Raw genomic sequence first — 20,972 nt, 5'->3', positions numbered from 1 at the left:
TAACTATATCCATTAAGCTAAAGGAAAATATGCTCATAATAAATGAAAATACAGGAAATCCAGCAGAGAAACTATAAAAAAATGGAAATTCTAGAACTAAAAGTCACAATATCTTAAGTTAAACACTGAATGGGATACAAACAGAATAGAGGAAAGATTCTATGGATCTGAGATTGATTAATAGAAATTATCCAGTCTGAAAAAGAGATAAAAAATTTTTTTTAAATGTGAAGAAGACTTCAGGGAACTGTGAGATGATATCAAAAAATCTAGTATAGTTTGTAAGTAGAGTTTTAAAATGAGAGAAGATGGGGTGGGGGGTGCAGAATCTGGAGAAACAATGGCTGAAAAAAAATCCCAAATTTATTGAAAGACCAATTTATAGAATCAAGTAGTTCAGTGAATTCCAAACAGGATAAATAAGAAAATCATCCCACCATAGTTATAATGTTAAAAACCAAACATAAATTGGAAATCTTGAAAGCTTCTAGAATAAAATGACACATCACATAAAGAGGAACAATAATTAGAAATCACTGACCTCTCATCAGAATCTATAGAAACTCGAAAGCAGTGGAACAACATTATTAAATTGTTGAAAGAAAACAAAATCTCTCAACACAAAATTCTATATCAAGTGAAATATCCTTCAGAAAATGAAAGCAAAATACATTTTCAGATAAACCAAAAGAAGTTATCATCAGAAGATTGTACTCTAAGAAATGCTAAAAGAAATTCTCAGGCTGAATAAAAAAGATACTACACAGAAAACCAGATCTTAAGGATGGAATGAACAGTATCCAAAGTGGTAAGTACCTAGGAAATAGTTTTTAAACTGTTTTCTTCTTAATTTTCTTGATATACATGTGCATACGATACATATGGCAACTCTGGCGTAAAAGGCAAGAAACAGGTAAAGTGGTAAATGGATCGATCTATATGGTCGCAAGTTTTCAGCATTTACATAGTTGTGAATTTTAACTTTTTTCTCTTAGCACTTAAGTAGACAAACAAAAGCAAACAAACAAACTAAAAGGACATGTATTATCTCAACCACTTTGTACTCTAAATCCTGGAAGGCAGTCTTTTCCAGCCTGCTCGGTACTTTCACCAAGATAGCCCACATGCTTGGTCATAAAATAAGTCTCAACAAATTTAAAAGAATTGCAATCATACAGAATATGTTCTTGAACCCCAGTGAAATTAAATAAGAAAGCCCCACCCTCATGCCTTCACTCAGAGTAGCCAGGAGCCGCAAGACAAAGATAACCATGAATTCAGAATTGGCCCCCAACTTCTGTCATTGTCCTCCTCATACTGGGAGACTTTCCCAGGGCTCTCGCCTTCTGCAGCAGCAGCCCCTGGCCCCCACCCAGCAGCAAGCCATCCTCCATGGAGGAGTTGGTAACCCACTGCCCTCTCCACTATCGTGTCCTTCCTGTGTGCCACTGGAACTCCCAAATCCCCCTTCCACTGTCATCTCAGACGTGCATGATCTCACTCTGATCCAGCTCCCTCCTCCCCCATCGAATGGCTGGTGGAAGCCCTTACCAAGTGCCCTTTGGAGTCAAAGTGCTATGAATCTCCCCAGTGCCCCAAACCCTTGGCCAAGACACCAGTGACCCTGTTGAGCCTTAGCACCCCTCTTGGTGTTCCCAAAGCAATCCTTCAGAAGCTCGTCAATCTTTGTTCCAGGGAGTGCATGGCTGTGTCTTGTATGATCTGCCAACTCCATTCACACTGAGTACAAATCTTTTTCAGTTTGATGAGGTGAGCCAAGCACACAGTATGTGCTCAATTTAGTTTAGCCACCCTTGCCCCTGACACAATATATGCACTTAAGAGAAATCACTCACTCTGGGCCTGGCGTGGGCTGGCTGGTGCTCCCCAGGCAGCTGCTCTGGGACATGTGGAGTGGGGAGGATCTCTGCATGACTGAGAGCACATGCTGGAAAGCCCGACCCTGTCCTTTCTGAGTCAGCGTCTGTAAAGAGGCACATGTAGTATAGCCTGGCTGTACCTGTCTCCTTATAGGACCTGTGGTCACCAGCTGTTTGGTCCCTACTTGATGGTATTTTTCATCATATGCCCTGTATCCTCCAGTGAATAGAACAATCGTGGACGGGCCAGATGGTACAATCAGGAATAAAATGGAAGACCTCTTTCTCGGAGAGTCTGGCCAGGGAACTGTGTTTACCAATGTGCCTACCGTTGGGCGTGATAACATGGACCAAAAAGGAAGATGTCTACAGTTCATGGCTGATTGTGCTTTGGGGCAAACAATGAAAGCAGGCGGGGACCCATGACATCACTGGTCATGGGGAAATGAGCATCTATCAAATGCTCATTTGATAGATGAGCACCTTGGAAGCTGGCCATTTAGGAGGTCAAAGAGACCACACTTTACTTCTCCTAGCTGGTTCACCTTCCTCATGACTTAGCGGTTGGGTTTGCATGGACTGAGAGCTTCACAGACACATCAACAACCACTTTTATGGCCTGAGAGTTCACACCCTCTGCTGGGTGTCTCCTGGGAAGATTCTGAGTCCTAGAATGGGCTGGGGCCAGCTTCCTGACGCAACAGCGACCACAGAGACACAGTTTAAATGCATGCTGAAGGACCTATCTCTGGTGCCTATCTAGCTTTATGGTAGTGGGCCCCTGTCCCATGCCTCAGTTTCCTACTCTGTTTTTCGTGAAAATTAAATAAATTGGTTGGCAAGTGCTTTGCACAGTGTGTGACACAGTATAAGTACTGTGACTGTTATTATCACCAGGGCTCAGGTTTTCTCAGCATCTCTCTCTAAATAACAAGCAGGTCTCATCCCTGTAGGATTGTGACAGTCTCTCCTAAGAAAAGAGCAAGACTTAGCTCTCCAAGGTCACGAAGCTATTGGTCTGTTTGATAGTTCTGAAAAATGTTGTGCTTTCTTTTTAATAGGCTGGAGGCATCACCAGAACCTATTGAGCACATCCCTCGTCATGACATTGTGGGAACTTGAGGACATCTGGGGCAAGACACCTGGCTAAAAAGTCAGGGCCTGATCACAAAAGGTGGTCATTGGTGAATAGCAAAATCAGCTGGGCATTTAAGCTCGAGCTGGTCACTCCCCATTCTAGATCGCAGTTTTTCTCATCTGTGCAGTGGGCAGGTTTGAGGAATGTGGCCAGGCCCCTGCAAGGGGCGAGGGGATCCACATTGTTCTGTAACCCCAAGACCCTCCTGGTCTGCCTCCTCTGGTTCCACTCCCCATTCTTCTTCCACAGCCAGAACAAGCATCAGAGTAATCATGGACCACAGAGCATACAGAGGAAGTGAGCTCGCACAAGGCAGGAGAAAATGGTGATGACACCCTAATCCCAAAGGGCAACTGGGGTGCAGAGGGGGTAGAACAGAGAAGAGAGAGAAAAGGAGGGAGAGAAAGAAGGAATACTGAAAGAAAAAATGGGAGGAATGGAAGAAGTAAGGCGGAGGGAGAGGCAGAAGAAAAAAGATAAATTCCTGTCTATATCTACCTAGAAAGATATCAGAATTCAATAGAGAAGAAAAATTCAAAAGCCACACATGCTGCACAAAGAATGTAAAATACCCTATCTTCTCTAAAATATGTTATTCATTGCCCTGTGTCACTGCAGATGTGTGTGCTGTGCCCACTCACAGATAAACAGGGTACATGTGCATGATTTAAATGTCACTCAGATCTTGTGAATAATGAACTGGGTGGAGCCATCCCAGAGGGTCTGAATCACTTCCCCTGCAAAGTCTTCCTCAGCTAAGACTTCTTGTGCTGTTTCATTACCAATGACATAGGGGTCAAAATGAACCATGTCTCCTTCATCAGCAGCTCTCAAACACTCTGGTGCATAGAACCACCTCATCACCATACAAATAAGTTAGACTTGCCTCCTGTGCCCCAGGGGATTTTAATGTACAGCATTGAAAGAGGCAGGATAATTGGCACCAGCAGGATGAGAAACAAATAAGCAGCTATGGATGGGCAGGGGAAATGATGGCCTTCACAAAGCCTTCACTGGAAGTATGAGTGTCACCTTACCTTTTCAGGGCATTTTAACATATATTATCCCCCATTATCTATGTTTCAGGGAAGAACTCCTCCCCTCAGTTGCATTCCTGGAGATTGGCACCCAAAGCCAGGAGTCACACATTTAGCAGATACTCTCTGAATTGCTACTAGGTGCCAGTCTTATTCTGGGCACTAGGAGGTATAGCAATAAACAAAGGAGACAAAAGTCCCTGTCCTTGTGGTGCTTACAGACTATGGGCATGATAGAAAACAAATAAAATATATAGTATGCCAGATGGAAATAAGTGCTATGGAGAAAAAGAAAGCAAGAAGGAAAGGTCGAGTGTGTCAGGGGATGTGAGTGGGTCTTGAACTTTTGAATGGGATATTCAGGTAATTCCTTGTTGAGGAAGTGACATTATAAACAGACATGAAGGAAGTGAAGGAGGCAGCCACATGGATGACTGTACCAGACAGAAGGACGAGCAGGTGCAAAGGCCTTGAGGCAGAAGGGGGCCAGGCTGTTTGAGGAGGAATAAGGAAGCTAGGGAAGGGGCAAGTGTGGAAGCAGAGGGACCAGTTAGGGAGTGATTGCAGTACTCCAGGCCAGACATGACAGAAATGGTAACACCGGAGGTGGTGAGAAGTCATCAGGTCAGATTTATTTTGAAGGCAGAACAGGTGAGATTTGCTATGGGAGTGGATGTGAGCTATAAAATAGAGGAGGCAAGGATGACTCTAAAGTGTTGGGCCTGAGCTACTTGAAGGTTGACGTTACCTTAGCGAGAAGGTCTTTAGGAATACAACTCAGACTGGAGAAGGAGGCCCTGAGTCTTTTTGAATATTAATACTGCCGAGAAGTGAGTCATGGAAGAGGGGAAGGCAGGAACCAGACTCTGGGGGACACATTCCTACCCTTCGCCCGTAGGCGCCATACACATCATCTTCTCATCTCATTCTATTCCTGTTTTAGTGGTCATTGATTTTTTAAAAAAAATATTTAATACAATTTGTTAAATGAAGTATAATTTACATATAATAAAATGCATAGATCTTAAGTGCTCAGTTCAGTGAGTTTTGACAACTGTAAACACCCAGGGCAACATCACCCCAAACCAGATATAGAAAGTATCTTCATGCTCAGTTGTAGTCAACCCCACCCTGTCCCCCAGGACCAGTGTTCTCATTTTTCTTGACCATAAACCAGTCTAGCCCATTCTAGGGCTTCTTGTAAACAGAATCATACTTTGTGTACTCTGTGTCTGAACCATTTTTCTCAACATCATGTTTTTGAGAAGCGTCCGTATTGTCGCATGTATCAGTAAGTCCTTCCTTCTCATTGCTGTGGAGCATTCCATGCCTGAATAAACCACGATCTGTTTATCCTTCATCTTTTGGTGAATATTTAGGTTAGTTCCAGTAGGGAGCTATTATAGATAAAACTACTATGAACATTTGTGTACAAATCATTTTGACATCTGTTTCCATTTCTCTTGAGAAAATATTAACAGTGGAAATGCAAAGTCATAGAGTAAGTATACATTTAACTTCATGAGAAAGTGTCAAATTGTTTTCCAAAACAATTGTATTATTTTACACTCCCACAATCTTTGGAGGTGTTGCTCCACATCCTCTCCAAATTTAGGGCTGTCAGTCTTTTTAACATTAGTCATTCTGGTGGATATGTGGTAGTATTTCATTGTGGTTTTAATTTGCATGTTTATTTGTAATTTGATTATTAAAGGCATTGAATACTTCCATGTATATATTTGCCATCCATCTATCTTCTTGGGTGAAATGTCTGTTTAAACAGATATTGTTAATTGGGTTGTCTCTTTATTATTGTCTTATATATATTATTTATATCTTTTGGAAATGAGTCCTTTGTCAGATATACATATTGTGACTATTTTCTCTCTGAGATTCATTATACATTTCTTTTTAAAGAGATTTAAGACTTATAGAAAAGTTGTAAAAAATAGTCCAAAGAATTTTCAACATATATCCTTCACCCAGAACCTAAAAATGTTAACATTTTATTATTTACTGTGTTGACTTTATCAGCCTCTCTCCCCCTCTCCCCCACCCACCACCACACATACATACACACACATTTGAGATCATGACAGAGATGATGGTCTTTTATCTCTAATTCGTCTATGACTATTTTCTAAAAACAAGGTCATCCTCTTAACCACAGAACGATTATCGAAATCAGTAAATGAACACTGACACACAACTATTACCTAATCTACGAATCTTGTTTAAAATTCATCAGTTGTCTCACATGTCCTTTTCAGCAAAAGAAAAAATAATCTCTAGAGTCAAAGATGCAAACCAAAGTCACATTGCATTTAGTTGTCATTTATCTTTCATCTTCCTTACTCTGGAACAGTTCTTCTGTCTGTCTGTCTATATATTATGTGTTTATTGTCTTTCATGATCTTGACAGTTTTGAAGAGCACATAACCGTTTGTTTTGCAGACTATCTTCTTTATTTTCCTAATGGTATCTTTTGATGAGGAGAAATTCTCATTTTGATGAAGTACAAGTTATTGGGGTTTTTATAGCTAGTGCCTTTGGTCCCGTCTAAGAAAATTTTGCCTACCCTAAATTATAAAAATATTGGTTTTTTGTTTGTTTATTTCTATGTATTATGATTGTAGCTTTTATATTTAGGTCTGTCTATGATCCATCTCAAAGTAAATCTCCTGTGTGGAGTGAGATGGGAGTTGAGATTTGTTTTTATTCATACATATCCCCATTGTCTGTCCACCATTTCTTAAAAATAAATTTCCCACTGATCGTCCTTGGCATCTTTATCAAAAACCAATTGGCCACAGACACATGGGGTTTTTTTTCTGGAATTTCCATTTTGTTTCACTAGCCTTTTACTTTGCAAATACCACACTGTTTGGATTATGTAGCTTGATCATAAGTCTTGAGGTCAGGTAGTAGAAATCCTCCAACCTTGTCCTTTTCCAAGATTTATTTTTTCTAATCTAGATCTTTTACATTTCTATAAAATTTTAGAGTCCAATTCCTTAACCGAAAAAGCCTGGTGGGATTTCGATTGGGATCGCATGGAGTCTATAGATGAATTTTAAAATTCATCTATAATTGTAAAATCATTGAGATTTCATAAATGTATACCACTACATGGTATATCTAGATATTTATTTAGGTGTTCATCAGCTTTTCTTAGCAATGCTATATAAGTCTTGTACATAGCATTAGATTTATGCTTAAGTAATTATGTATATGATTTTTTAAAATTTTATTTTCTATTGTTTGTTGCTAGAACATATAAAAGTAGAATTGAGTTTTGTATATTTACTTCATGTCCTGCAATCTTATTAAATTCACTAGTGTGAGTAGGAGACCAGGAGCTGTGGAGCTTGTGTCAGAAGGATTGTGCCACCAGGTCATCACAGGAGACAAACCTGGGGACAGGGGCATAGGGAAGAAGAGGGAGTTGGAGCACCGGTACAGACAAGAGGGAGCTGCTTGAAGGTGATCACCTGGTCCAGCTGGGGCTGGGATGTTGTCAAGGGACCGTGTGTTCTAGACATGTGAGTGGGGCAATGCACCACTGGACATTCTCACACTCTCATTGCTGACCAGTGGTACAACCACTAGAAATAGCAGGTGAGTCCCTGCTTCCATGATTTTCCAGTATCCTCTACTTGGAAATCTTAATATCTTGCTCACTGTAAGGAAGAAATGCTTAGAGTAATTCTACAGTGCGGGTATTGAAATTTGGAGCTGAGAGGCAATGAGTTGATAGCTGACATAGCGTGATTGGAGAATGGGGTGTCCAGGATTTCATCCATCCAATATCTAGTAGGGGATCCTGGAATAAAAGTGAGAAATAGGTACCTTTTTTTTAGTAGGTGAGGAACCTGAGAGCCCCACATTAAATTAATTGCTCAAAGTGACAGAGATTTTTAAGTAAAACAGTCTAGACCTTATGTTAAATAAGCCCAATTGTATTGAAGAGTTACTAGTAAGAATAAAAACAATAAAAACAATCAAAAAAAGAGTAGACATATATGCACTGGAATTATGCATCCTAGGCTTTCAGTGAATTGAATGAATCTCAGTGGGAAATGCTTGCATGTCTCTATAATAAATATTATCATAACTGAAATAAAAAGGCAAGCATACTGAGGGAAATATTTTTATCAAATATCCCAGGGAAAAGTCTCTTTCAATACTGCACAAAAAGCTCATGAGAACAAAAAGAAAAATATCAACTTTGATGTAAATGGGTAAAAGGCATGAGTAGATGATCTGCAAAGAGGAAACACAAGTAGCAAACAGATATAAAATGTTCAATTTTACTATCTCTTACTAAGATGCAAATTAAAACTGTAATGGTGTAGAGTTTATGCATGAAATTTAAAAAAATAAAATAGCTGGTAAAAAAAAAGATGGTGGGACTGATAAATGATTGATGGCAATAGAAATTGCTAAAACTTCTCTTGAATTCAGATGTTCACATCCCTGGAATAATCCTACTTCTGAGAATATAACCTAAGGAAATAATTATTAAAAAAGTAGGAAAATGTTCTATGCATGTGTTTATGGCAGTCATTTAAAGTATTGAAAAATGGGAAATAATTTAAATTATGTCCATAAGGGTCCATAATAGTGTAAGTTATTCTATTAATTATGTAATTCATTTGACTATGATCATAGCCAGTGATAAATGACTTGGCCATAGCCAAAAATCCTTGGAAACTAATGCATCAAGATAGGTTACTTCTCAAGACATTACACCTAATGAAAAGCAGAATAAAAAAAAAAGTATATTTACATGTGAAAGAGAATGATATGAGTATGAGAAGAAAAACCAGAAAATAATATAAAATGAAGAATTGATTTATTAAATTGATTTTTAAAGTTTACTATTAATAGAATATTGTTTATGCAACACTTTTTTTTTTAATGTGGCTACAGGGAGGGGAAAAAACAGCACATATGATAGAGGCTCTGTTCATCCCTCTGCTGACCAAATCAAAGTTGTGACAGAAACAAGGAGCAGCAGCAAGGAAAAAAATCACCTGGGATCTAGATGAACAATCCATACAACTAGAGAGAAATCCAAGAAATCACCCTGCAATGGCAGAAGGTAGGATGGGGTGAGGACATGGGGCTCCCTGGTCTCCAGCAGCTGAGTGAGACAGAGGCTGTAGCAGCCTCCTCTTAAAGGGGCCATGCCTGGGAGCAGATTTTCTCAGTGACGGATCTGCTTGCTCTGAGCATCAGTGCCGATTCGACTGCGCGCAGGGGGCACCAGGGACCTACAGGGAGACATTGTCAGAGTGAGGGCCGAGGAGAGACTTGCTATGCACAGAAGTGCCAGAGGTATCCATTGTTCCTTGTTGAGCCCTCCCCTGTCCCAATGTGCAGACATAGCACCGCCATAACGGAGATGTTATCAAACTGAATAACAAAGGATCGCTCCGCCCAGAGGACTCCCTGAAACCACTCCTTCTCCAACTCAAGGCCCCACCCAAGCCACACCCAGGTATATCCTCAGTGAGTCAGGTGCTCCTTGGGGAGCAGTGCCTACAGGCAGCTGGCCTTGGTTTCTGGTGTGGCCTTTTGAGGTAACTATAAGCACAGCATCTGTGGATTGCTTGTTGAATCTTAACAGGTGGCCCTGGAGGGGTAGCGGCTTGGGCTAAATTTAGCCATCAGCTAAACCCCTCTCAGGACTGTGCCACTGGACACTTACTCCACAAATCCACACTAATAAGACCGGGAGACTTAGGAGCTTTGCTTTGTACATAGAAATAAATACAGAAAGGCAGCCAAAATAGGTAGACAAGCAGAAACCATATGAGAGGACAGAACAGAGATCCAGAGATAATGAAGTCAAGTAATCTAACAGATACAGAGTTCGAAACACTGGTTATAAAGATGCCCAATAAACTTTTGGGAAATGTAGATAAATTCATTCAGTGAGAACTTCAACAAAGATAAAAAAACAAAACATAAAAATCGAAATGGAAATTATAAAAGGGAACCAGTCTGAAATGAAGAACACATTCTCTGAGATGAGAAGTATATTAAATGGAATAAACAAAGGAATAAACAAAGTGAATAAAGAAAATGATTAAATGCTCTATCTAGAGGATGGGAAAGCCAAGGACACTCAATCAGAATGTCAAGAGATTAGATACCAAGACTATAAAAATAATTTAAGGAGCATATGGGACACTAATAAGGGTCCAAATATCTGATCAGCGTACCTGAAGGAAAACAAAATGTTGAACAGCTGTTTGAAGAAATAATGATGGAAAACTTCCTTAACCTGGTGAAAGAAATGGACATAAAATCCCAGGAAGCTCAGAGAATCTCAAAAAACAAGGATCCAAAGAGGCCTACACCAAAACACATATAATGAAAATGCCAAAGGTTAAATACAAAGAAAATATTAAAGCAGCAAGAGAAAAGCAGTTAGATAACTACAAGGGAACATCCATAAGACTGGTAGCTGATTTCTCAAAAGAAACTATGCAGGACAGAAGGGTTTGGCACAAAATATTTGATGTGATGAAGACCCAGGATCTAAACCAAGGATACTTTATCCAGCAAAGCTATCATTTAGAGTTGAAGGACAAATAAAGAGCTTCCCAGACAAAAATAAGCTAAAGGAATTTATCACCACCAAGCCAGTATTACAGGAAATGTTGGAAGGACTTCTTTAAGAAGAAAAAACATGTATCAAAAACAGGAATAAAGAATGGTAACAACTATATTCTTATCAATAAGTACCTCAACTGGAAAAGAATTAAGTGCTCCAACAAAAAGATAGAGTGGATGAATGGAAAGGAAAACAAGACCCATACATGTTGCCTATAAGAGATTCACTTCAGATTAAAAAACACACACAGACTAAAAGGGGATGGAAAAATATATTGGTTTGATGGACCTAGAAGGTATTTAAGTCAGACAGAGAAAGATAAACACTACATGATTTCACTTATATGCAGAATCTAAGGAATAAACTAATCAAATAAACTAATCCAATATACTAATCAAAAACAGACTCACAAATATAGTGGACAATTTGGTGACCAACAGAGGGAAGGGGGGTTGGGAAGATGGGAGAATAGGGTGAAGAGTTAAAGAAATATAAATTAGTAGCTGATGGATAGTCATGGGGATGGGGAGAATGGCATAGGGAATGCAGTTAGCATTAATATGATGGCTAGGTGGAGGGCCAGGGGAGGGAGGGAGCAATTGGGATCGTTTTATGAACTACATAGATGTCTAACCAATGTACTATATACTTGAAACTAATTAAAATAAATTTTAAAAAATGTGGCTACTAAAATGAAAATAATACAAGTGTGTTGATGAGAGAAGAACTGAGGCCTCTTTTCTAGATATATGTCTATGGAGTCAGCATCATTTCTCCTTAGCTTTTCACCAATTTTTGTGGAGACATGTCATCCTGAGGTGTCACATCATTTTGAATGAGGCCTGCTGGGCCACGTCTCCTCTTCCTGTGTGTGGGTAGCTGAATTTGGGGGACCCTAGTGCAGAATCTTACCTTTGTTCCTGTTACATTTTTATCTTGGTCTAAATATTCAGCCCATCAGCTCTCAAGACTTTTTTTGGATCATGATTTACACCCTTTATTTGCCATATTTCCGGAGTGCATGTTAATTGTACATTCTGTCTACTTTAAAATATACAGGAGACTCCTTATGCTTTTCCATGGCCTTGATGAAAATGTCGACCTGAGCAGTCCTGAGCCCCAGGACATGTCATATTGATTAAGGAGTGCCTTTGATGACATTTACCTTGCAATCCACTAAAATAGTCTTGAATCCAGTACACACTGGCCAGATTCAACAATCAGCAAAGGTGATTGTCCTTTTGTGGGTGAAAAGTGAAGGCTTCAGGCTTAGAGGAAAACTCAGGTGGTTTTCCTAGAGCAAGACCAGGCTCAGCTGTGACAGGGAGAGCAAGTGTGCCCTCAGTGTTCAGTGCCATCACTTGGGCCTTTTTCCCCTCTGATACCACCTGTGCCCCTGCCACAGCATCCATACCATACCACCCTCAATGGGCTCCAGGGTCATCAAATGCTCTTCTCAGTCTTCTTACCAGACTTGTTTGGGGTTCTTTACACTTTATGTCCTGGAGTTATCTGCATTGTAAAAGAAATCGAAGGTTGGAAATGGAGGGAGGGTGGACTTGCAGGCATTGACAGTCAGATGGAAGAGATCTGGGTGAGGTGGGGAGGCTTGCATTGGGCTTGATAGACAGCCCCTACCTGTCCACAGTCTGCAAGGCTGGCCTGAAGGTGAGACTTCCTAGGGACAAGGCAGATTAGATCCCATGGGACCACAGTCCTTCTCAGGCTCTTAATGATATTTGGATAGAATTTACAACGCTTCACATCTCATTAATCTAATGTTATTCTCTTCTATTCTTTCAACTGCCAGATAGGTGAGGGAAAGATACCATCATGTTTGCTGTGTGAGAAGGAAGCAGACAAAGTGGGTCTTGATAACTGAAAACAACTGCTTTTTCCATCTTTGGGCCCTTTACCCCCAGACAACTTTGCACTGATGGAGAATTCCTACTGGGGAAATTGATGCATCATTACTGCTCATGTGAACCTTGCCTACCTCTGCAAAATATTTTATTTCCCAAAAGACATCCCTACAGATTGCCTTATCGTTTGCCAAGGACCTAGACCACCTGCAGGAGCAGACTCATGCTCCATCTCCTTACTAATAACTGGGCTTATCTCTTTACATTTCTGCTTATCATCTGCTAGCCTGGCTTATCGCCTTATCAGATTATGTGTTCTTTAACACACTGCATAGCATATGGTCCCCAGTAGAGTGGCTGTTTTGTTGCCCACCTGTGGCACAATGTATGTGCCTTTTAACCTGAACCTATAAAAGTCAGATCCCAGTATATCTGAAATTTTTTGGACTAGGAAAATTTTATTTAATTAGAATAGCAAAAATTTAGTTCTTCGCAATTTTTTAAATTAAAAGGTATAATCTGAACCAAGAATAACAAATCATATATTTATACATGAAACTGAAAGAACTATAGCTATGATCAACAACCACTGAATTCTTAACATCGATTGAAAATAAAAGCAAATCCAAGAAAACTATATAGACCATAATCACATTTTCTAAATTTTCAATTTTAAAAACAAAATGACATAAGTCACACGTGTGCACACTCATGCTTACACTCAACTCCTCTGAGCACGGCTATTATTTATCCTTTTATCTCTCTGGCACTGAAATCACAGGCAGGTAGAACTGGACTCAGCAGGTTCCCTGGCTCCAGCTTCCCTCTGCTCCTGATGGCTGCTCACCACCCTTTTCCCCACATACCCTGTGTTTCCTAAGCAAGTCCTAAGGCTGAAGGACCTGGAATTTCACATAGCCCCCCGCCCCTAGTCTCACTTGCCCCATCTGCACAAGGAAGTGGTGCCTGTACCGTAGCTCCCTTCTCACTGTAGTCCCCCAGTTCTGGCACGGGCTTTGGGTTTCTGGGGATCACTGTCCTAGGGCTCTTTGTGCCATGCACCTGTTAGGACACCCCACTAACTCATCTGGGGACCTTGACAAAGGTGTCCTGCATCTTGACAAAGTATTTCTGTCCCTTCCGCTCTGTGCCATATACCGCTGGTTGTACCTCAGATGAAACTTGAGCAATGGGACACGTCCACAAAGCTACCCCACTCAGTGAGTCTTTGGCGAAATCTGGACTCTCTCTCTTGGCAGCCCAAGATCTTGCTGCTGGATGCCTTTTGCAGGCAAATTCAGAGATATCCCCTCCGGGCTCTTGCCACTCATTTGCAGTCTCCGTTCATCTGTTTCCACCTTTCAGATCCCAAAAGTTCTCCTGTGACGATTACTGGCACACACATCTTTTCCCAAGGGCCAGTGATGTGCCTAACCCTGCCCTGGTTACTTCTGCATCAATCCATCAGACTCAGTGCTCATCTCCATTTCACGGTTAGTTTTGTAAGGTCTTGTTTTCCCCGCTCAGATCTTAGAAATGGTCTGTACTTCAAAAACAACATCAAAAGGGATTTTTCATTTTTAGGATTATGCCTTAAAATGATCTCATAGCAACTACTACTTTCTCCAAAATCAGCTCTGAAATGTTTCTGGACAACAGAAAATAACCATCTGTTCCCAGTCTTCTCCAAGGACAAGCCAATGAGAAAGAGCTTTAATTCATGTCAGAAATTACAGGGATTAGAGGAAATAAAGCATTTCCTGACAATGATGGCTGTAAAAAACAATGCTCAGGGCAACTGATGTATGTTGGAGGTTCTCTGGATTAAGGATATTAAGGGCCTCAATGACACACGGTCTCATGAGTATGTTGCCTCTTGTGTTAAACTCACTCCAGGTTTCTTCCAGAAACCCAAAAGAGAAAGCAAGAACTCTACTCTCCTCCGATTTCTGTGCCTTCAACTTTGTTTTGTTGATTCACCACTTCTGTTTTCCTACTACCTTTACTGAACAATTAAGCCTACCTTGACTTTGGGGAAATTTTTTTCTAGGTTTTTCTTCCCTTCTTTAAGATGTGTGTGTGTGTGTGTGTGTGTGTGTATGCACGCACCATCCCAATTTTTTATTTCTCCAGTGAACAGTATACTTATCTCTCCCTTCAAGTGTTGCATAAACTTGAAAAGCCTTCTCAAGGCAATCTGCTCCATGAAAGGACAATTTGATAAGTACGTCCAGGAAATGTCATGTGCCCCAAGTCCTCAGAGAAACCTCTGGTATTCAGGCTGCTGTGAGATCTGCTCCTGCAGAGTTTCATCCCATAAGGGCATCTGTCAGTCATGGGAACCTGGAATCCAACAGGCTTCCAGACCTTGTCCTAGACAAGAAGGCTGGATTCTTCCTAGGACCTGCTCCTGCCAGAACCAGTGGGAGGGGGAGGTGAGATTCCGTCTTCATCCTGGATGGAGACGAGTATCCTTGGACATATATCTTCTATGGTAAAAGTGAGTTTGGAGAAATGGGGAGGCTTTGTCCAATAAAGTTATTTTCTCCAAAAAGATTTTAAGTTCCTTTGGTTTCTATTGAGAACAACGAATACTACCTGAATCAATGGGTTTTGATTTTTAGTTCAGGGAATCTGGTGTTGTCTGGTGTGATAGAAACTAACAAAAGCTCTGCAAGGAGAACACACTATCTCCCTATAAGAGGTAAGTGTCTAATTCCCCTCTAAGACTAAACAAGTTTAAGGGGATATATATTCCCACCTTTAAACTCCAAACTCCCAGATCTGCACTGGGTCTGCACCCAGTGTGGATGAATGACACTACTGGTTAAACACCCCAGGATCCCAGGACAGAGTCCCAAGTGGCCGCTCACGGTTAGGAGAGAGTCCAGAGTTGACAGACGGACTTTCCTGCTTTCTTGTTCTTGGTTTGCCCCCTCTTCTCTGGGAGGGGATGGTGACATGACCTCTTCCGGGACCGCCTTTGAGGCTCCAGAGCCTCACCTGACATTCCCAGAGAGAGGGCGGCAACAGCTGCTTCCGCAGTCGGTCCGCAAAGAAGCGTCCTGGGGCCAGAGCGCTGCCCAGACCCAGAGGGAGCGAGGAGGACACGCTCCGCCGGACTGAGGCGCGCCGCGGGAGCTCAAACTTTGGTAGGGTAAGGATTTTCAGGGCTCTTGAGCTGGGAGTGCTGGGTGCTGGCAAATGTGTCTGGGACGCAGACTCTGCCAGGAGGAGGGTTCAAGTCCGCGCGAGAAAGCGGGGAGCAGAGCACAGGCGGGCGCAGCACTGTCCGCAGTCCTCGGTGCTGAAACGGAATGCGTCTCGGAGGAGGAGAAAGGGGCAGAAAGCAAAGGCCAGCTCGGTCGCTGTTTCCACTCCCGGCGCACACAAACCCCTCCAGCCGGGGTCACAGGACAAGAAACCGTCTCCTGTGTTCTCCAAGTCGTTCGCACCGCCTTTTACTCACGTCCCGCCGCCGCGCTGGGCCAAGCGGGTCTGAAACGTCGGGGCAGGAGGCAGAAGGAGCTGGGCTGGCTCCCGCTGGGGACAGAAAAGGTGTCCAGCCACCAGTCCGGGGACACTGTCCCAAGACACTCTGCACCCGGAGGCCGCGCGCTGCGCTTCCAAGTTCTCACGTCCTGGAAGGAGCGCCCCAGTTGCCTGGCTCCCCGTCTCCAGGTCCGGGACTCGAGCAGAGTCTCTCCAAGTCCCCGTCCAGCGTGGGGCGATTTGTCCATGGCTCAGAGGTAGCGGGAGTGTAGGGGACCAGCGAACGGGACCGAGGACTGCCTCTGCCAGTCCCTACTCAGCCTTAGGAATCTAAACAGATAGGTGGGCTGAGGAGGAGGCGAAGATTTAAAATAATTTGGGGGATTCAGCAGTCATTTCTTTTTTAATAATAAAATTATAATCCGCAGTCTTGGCTTTGGTGCTTGTGAGCCAGGAGATGGGGCTGCGGGCCCTCTGATCCTCTGCAATCCCCTAACCAGATGATCCCACCGGCTCCCTGTCCTCTGGCTTTTCTTGCAGCTCAGCCCTTAACCCCACTCCCTGCACCCCCGGAGAGGGACCTGCAAAGCACACTCAGCCACCCCGGCTGGGGCTGGGTGACTGGGGGTGGGGTTGGGTAGAGGTGTAGTTTCATTCCATCCCATTTTAATTCCCTAATTCACAGCTGTGATACCTTATGCTGCTGTTGAGACTTTAAACTTTGTCACTCTGAAGCTGGTATCTCCAGCTACACACAGCTAGTGGCTGAGGATGGAAGGGGAGAGAGCAGAAGGGACCCGGAGCCTGCAGCCTGGCCTCTGTGGAGGTGACCTAGGGCCCTTGGACCCTCAGTCCACTTGCTCAGAACCCTCCCTGCTGGCAACTTTGTGAGCACAAACTCTGGCCCAGAAAGTAGACAGCCAGATGGTGGACAACCCTCCCAGATTTTCCACAGTGTGAAGCTGGGTGTCAGAAAGGTCCTTTGCACCCCAAACCTATAGACAATGCCCCATCCCATCTGGGTTTAGGTTCCACCCCGGAGTGGGCAGCCCAGATCCTTAATTGTCTCTGAACCATCTGCCAGCCCCTCCCACTCCATTCATTCATAAAGAATGAGCAACAATATTGCTGTCTGGACCTGGGGTCACATACTTCCTAAGTGAGAAATCATTGGAAGGGACCGTGGAGAGTTGAGCCGAAAGAAGGGAGGTGACTGCTATCGCCGCCACTCTCCAAACCAGGTCTCTAAACCAAAGTCCCGAGTTCTTGAGAATTCTGCCAAGTCCGGGAACCCAGCTGGGGTTTCATTGAGCCAGTAGGAGCCCTTTGGGCAGGAATGGGGCAGGGAAGACATACACACCCCCTCACACGAATGCCCATACACACGTTTTCGCTCTTCAGCCTCTGTTTGGCCAGAAATGGGGTCCCTGTTGGGAGCCTGATGCTGGAGAAGGTGAAGGCGGCTCTGGGTGACTGGTGGGAGGAAGAGCTCAATCAGTTTAACTGGGACCTCGGCCAGCTGCATAGCCCTTTGCCTTTGATGTGCTGCTTTTTGTGTCTTCTCTGTTCTCATTTACTATCTGCCAGCAGTCCTGCTTCTGTTAACAATGAGGTTGCCATAGTGACCAGTCTCTCATCGCCATGGTGCACAGGAAGTAAACAATTGGAAGCTGCGGAGGCTCTTCGCTAGCTCCCCCAGATGGAGCCTGCAAGACTGGAGGAGGAATGGCCAGGACAAGGCTCTTCAAACCCACTCCCATGCCACCCCTACCCACTAGCAGCCTACTCACCTGAAACACCCTCTAACCCCTACTAACCACCCCGAGGGGCTTGAAATGGATCAAGCTTTTTTCTTTATTCCCGAATTGCATAAACTGAGTCCGGGGATAAATTGTCTTCCTTCTGACCTAATTCATGTCAGCTGCACACTGACTACACCTGAGTACAAATTACGAGGTTAAATCTGGTGGGAGAAACGATTAAACAGACATAGTCCCTGCCCTCTGCATAGTGTGGCATAGTGTGGCATAGTGTGGGAGACAAGCTCTTTCACCATAGGCTAGAATAGACCACCTCTACTCTGGGCTGAAATAGAGGTAATTACAGTGCCCTGGCAGTGGAGAGACATGGGAAGAGACTGCCTCCTGGTCAGGGAAGGCCTCCAGGAGAGGTCATATTGAAGTCAAAACTTGAAGGATGAAAGGAATTTCAACTGGTGAGCAAGAGTGGAAATATCTCTCTAGCCAGAGAGACTAGCAGGAGCAAAGACATGGATTAGTCAGGAGCAGATAGACTAGGAATGTCTTAGTGGCTCGGCCCATTGCTTGTGCAATATTATGAGTGCAGACCCCAAGAAAGAAAATACCTATGAAAACAAGCTCCTGGTGGCTTAGTGGGCTCAGAATTAATACAAACAAACAACATCATCAACAACAAAACATCTAGCAGCCATTTCTAAACATAGGCCTCTTCTTTAAACTGTACTTTAGAGAGAAGCCTGCACTAAACTACTGTACTGTGCCTCCTGCACTGTGCTTCTGCCATTTGAGCCAACCCTCATAAAGGAGTTCCTGGAATCCTATTTCAATCAGTAAGACTGAAACTTTCCCATCCAATTGGAGCTGTGCAGCTGTGTCTATATTTAGCATTTTCACTAACCAATCAGAGCAGCTCCATTCCAACCAATCAGAACAGTGCTTTTTGGACCAATCAAACTATGAAGATTTGGTGTCTTCATTTGCATGAAGATGGACCAATCAAGGACCAGGGTTGGGAACTACTCTCTACATAAGTCAGCTCCCTTATGGCTTTGGAGCATAGTTTTCCTTTCCAGTGGGTGTTACTGTAGGGACCCTGGAGCTGAAAGTATGTAGGAAGACATCTTGTGGGTGTGGAGCCTTTTTGTCTTCCTGTAGCTGAGTGGATTGGACCTGACTGGACCAGAGGAGAGCCAAGCAGGGCTGCCTCGTGGCCATGTTGTTCCACAGCCATGTTGTGTCACAGTTGATCTGTTTGCAGTGAAAAATGTCTCTTCCTTCACCTCACCCCAAGGTGGGGATTCCCATTGGCATTAAATTATGTGAGGCATTGGGGAACTCTGAATCATGGGAGGAATCCGCTGGCCAGAGCTTGTCACTCAGCCGTCGCCTGATCTGGAAGGAAAAAACAAATGCAGGAAGTACAGGATGCACTTTGGTGAGCAGTTCGTGCCAATAGGTGGAATGCGAACATTCATGACACACTTAAAGAAAGCATGAGTAATGTGGTTTAAATGGAGCAGCCTGTTTAGGCCAATATGGTCCTGATTACAAAAAGTCTTCAGTGTCAGGTTAAGACCATATTCTGGAGAAAATAGGCAACCTCTGAAAGTTTTTGAGTGATATGACTGAAACTACCTTTCAGAAAGACCCTGGTGTCAGGGAGGGGGAATTGTTTGGTGAACAATCCCAGGGAGGGGGACGCGGGTCTGGACAAAAGTGGGAGCAGAACCCAAGGAGGCCTCTTTTCTCCTCCTTTTGTAGGACTTTCATGGTCCACCTTGTATTACAATAATGCAGTGTTGTTCCCAGTTCTGCTACTGGGGGACTTTGAACAAGTTATTTAACCATTGTGAGTCTGTGCCTCCATGTGTAAATTGGAAGTGATAGTTATAACACCTACCTCATTGGGTTGTTGGGAGATGTAAATGAAGTATTTGGAGTGAGTTCTTTTGCTCAGTGCCTGACATACCAAGTGTTCAAAGTTAAATATGACCCTCTTATTTATTATAATGATAGTACATTCCTTTTATAATTACATCCTCAAAGTTAATTAAATAAATGAATAAACAAAAACTGCTTTACGTCCTGGGCCTGCAGCTAGGCTTGGTGAAAGAGGTCCTTGGGGAAGAAAGGGAGGTCTTGTGTGTTGGTGCGGGGAGCAGACAGACTTCTAGGGAAAGCATCTGTAGAGCTGGCTATTGATATCTGGGTTCTCCAGCTCCAGCAACATCTGGAAAGCAGTTTCATCTTGGAATCTCAACCTGAGCAGCTGACTCTTACTGCAAAGCAGTCATTTTGAAGCTGAGCACACTTAGAGCCAAGGAAGCCAAAATCCCACTTGTCCTGAGTCATCTCTGCAGAGACCAAGACACTTTCCAGGCCTGAAACAGGCCTCTATCTGATGGTCGAATAACACGATTGATTACCTTGTTACAGTTTCAGTGCATTCTCTTTCACCCCAGATCTCTTCCTGTTCTTGGACTGATGTTAATTTTTCCTCCCAGGCAGGACTTGAAAACCCGCAGCTGACATCTGCAATCTTCTTTTTGCTTGTGTAATAAAAACGTGTAGAGTTCAGGAGGGAGAACTGCAGCTCACAGCCATTCAGAGGTTTCCTTGAGAAACAAGACTCAGGGCTCCTAACTCAGACTCCTTCTCTCTGTCTTGGTGTGGGGATGTTTCCCGGGGTCACCTCTACTCCAATTCACAGGAAAGGGAAAATGGGGACTTTGCCTTTCATTCTCCATCACCTAGAAGGTTAGCCCTGAGCACAACTGGACACACCCTCCTGGTCTAAGACCTGAGCTGCCTTTCTTTGGACCTTTCTTGGGCACGTGGAGGAAGCTTCGATATTTACTCTTTCCAGGAATTGGCCTTGTTTATGGAGGGGAGGGGGTTAAGCTTGCAGGCTCCACAGTTAGATTGTCTGCCGTAGTCCTGGCTGAGCTGCGTATCTTGGTTTGCCCATCTATAAAATAAGAGTAGCAACAGTGCTTACCTCATGAGGTTTCTGTGGGGATAAAATGAGTTGATATAGGTAGAACAGTGCCTGATGTAGTGTGAGCCCTCACAAAGATCATCATCATTGTTATATTCAGTGTACAAATCTTTCATTTCCTTGGTTTTATTTCTAGGTATTTTATTCTTTTGCCACTATTAAAAATAGTTTTTTTAACTT

General features: G+C 43.1%; 1 protein-coding gene across 1 annotated transcript in view; it reads left to right on the top strand.

Annotated features, from left to right (window-relative positions):
• The first annotated feature begins 9,100 nt into the window (after nt 1–9,100).
• The window catches only part of CNGA3 (cyclic nucleotide gated channel subunit alpha 3), a 34,646-nt gene continuing 22,774 nt past the window's right edge, over nt 9,101–20,972 (top strand). Inside the window, exon 1 of the mRNA XM_039872496.1 lies at nt 9,101–9,159. The gene's annotated coding sequence lies outside the window, so the exon portion shown is untranslated. The remainder of the gene's footprint in view (nt 9,160–20,972) is intronic.

The sequence above is a fragment of the Pteropus medius genome, unplaced genomic scaffold (genome assembly GCF_902729225.1).
Source record: "Pteropus medius unplaced genomic scaffold, Ma_sr-lr_union100, whole genome shotgun sequence".
NCBI classification, from domain to species: Eukaryota; Metazoa; Chordata; class Mammalia; order Chiroptera; family Pteropodidae; genus Pteropus; species Pteropus medius.
This window is presented reverse-complemented; position numbering and strand designations above follow the sequence as displayed.